Genomic DNA, 1896 nt, shown 5'->3' on the forward strand with positions numbered 1-1896 from the left:
ATCTGTACAGGTTTGTAGACAGAAAGGCAGGTATGTAGCTGTTAGTAAATCATGGATGAGATATAATCAGCTTCACAGAAACCGCTGTAAATCACACGCGCCTGCTTTAGAAATAACCACGCCACAAAGACCTTGGTAGTCAGCATGTAGGCTTTAAAGTGTTAACATAAACAGAGATGGGCAGAAATAGGCAGTAAGGCAGATACCCAGATTGAAATAGAAAGTAAACAGAAAGCACATGTAGTAATAGATGTGGACCGATAAGTATATAGAGAAGCAGCTGTTGGTACGAAAATGGGATCACATATGATCAACTTTGTGTGGACTGTCAGGATTTGAAAACGGTTGCTTCATACCAAAAAAAAACATAGCGCTAAGATGTCCTCCTCAATGTCCCTATGAGCGTTATAGTGTTAACAAAGCATACAGCCAGGCATCAACACTCTGTTAGACAGGTTCACAGTCACGCACAGGTAGGTGAGCAGATAGATAAGCAGGCACACAGGCAAAAAGATGGATGGACAGATGAATGGATCAATAGATGGACGGACCTCTCTGTTAAACATGAGTCAAATGTAGGGATGGGCGTAACCAGTGTAACTCACTGCAGTGTAATTACACGAAATTACAGCAACATTATGCAAGGTTGTACAGAATTACACAAGGCTATTTTCCTGGTGCAAAATACACGCTCAGATCCGAAAGGAACCTGATATACACTTTGCACAAGAAAATCGCTCTAAATGCAACAGAACTGGCACAACAGCCGCTGCTCGCGCTCTTTTCCTCCGCTCTTGGGTAGATGTCTTTCCCCACATTACTCCAAATTCCACAAAGGAGCGTAATTGTGTAATTCACGATTCGACCACGACTAATAAACTTGGCTTAAGTTTTAAAACTTTCCCTCTAGATGCCCGGTGGTCCGTCGGGTGCGGGATGATGAAGCCAAACGCTGATTGGGTGAGCGCGCCTCTCAGTGTCCTTCTCCGTCGCCTCTTTCTTTCAGACCCTTGGGAGCTCAGTCTTACTTTCTATACAAATATTTATTTTTAGACCTTTTTTCTTCGCGTCCTGAATTGCTGCAAAAACTGATATTTGACTAGCAGGATCCCTTTCAACATTGAAAGCTACTCCGCGTCAGTACAGGAGCCTCGGCGCTGCAGGTACAGGAGACACAGACATCCATCCCTCTTGCTGACCGGGTCCCGTGAAACCAAACTGTAGCTCATACTTTTTACATCAGGACCGCCACAAACGTAAAAGCGCAGAAAGGTGAAATAAATAATAACATTGTTAACGCGTTCTTCAAAGACATTTAATTTCACAGTTGAAATTAGGTTCAAGCTCTTAACTCATGTAAATATTAAGAAGTGAGAATAAAAATGCTGCCCAACTGCCGTGACATTGCCACCCGCAATGCCGTGACTCGGATTCGAACCGAGGTTGCTGCGGCCACAACGCAGAGTACTAACCACTATACGATCACGGCGAGCTACTTGGGCTCTGAAAAGACTACCCTGGTGTGGCTCTGATAGGCTGAAAAAAGGTCACAGTGTCCGTGGAGTGGATAGATTTAGCGTTTGTTTAAAACCCATCTTTTCAAGTTAGATCAGGGTCTTTTCTTTGAGTAGCAGATCACAGCAAATATTTACCTCTCTGCTTCCAGTGACAAGACTCCCCATAAACCAAGAAGCCCAGACTTCTTAACAAGATCCACCACTCTGCCCTGCAAGTCTCAAGTGTTCTATGAGTGCTGGGGTCGGGGAAGTGAACACTGCAAAAACTTAATCCACGGCTGACCAAACTCCTCCAGGCCAGGAGGGGCTCGGAACAGGCCCCCACATATTGTTGTTTTTTTCTTTTCTGGGTGTCTCTTCAGACACATTCAGCTGCTTG

The 1896-nt window shown here is 44.6% G+C and overlaps 1 non-coding gene across 1 annotated transcript; it reads right to left on the reverse strand.

Annotated features, from left to right (window-relative positions):
• Positions 1 to 1417: 1417 nt before the first annotated feature.
• Positions 1418 to 1489, reverse strand: TRNAH-GUG (transfer RNA histidin (anticodon GUG)). The gene has a single exon. It is a non-coding gene; the product is annotated as a tRNA-His (tRNA).
• Positions 1490 to 1896: the final 407 nt, after the last annotated feature.

The sequence above is a fragment of the Pleurodeles waltl genome, chromosome 12 (genome assembly GCF_031143425.1).
Source record: "Pleurodeles waltl isolate 20211129_DDA chromosome 12, aPleWal1.hap1.20221129, whole genome shotgun sequence".
Lineage (NCBI taxonomy): Eukaryota > Metazoa > Chordata > Amphibia > Caudata > Salamandridae > Pleurodeles > Pleurodeles waltl.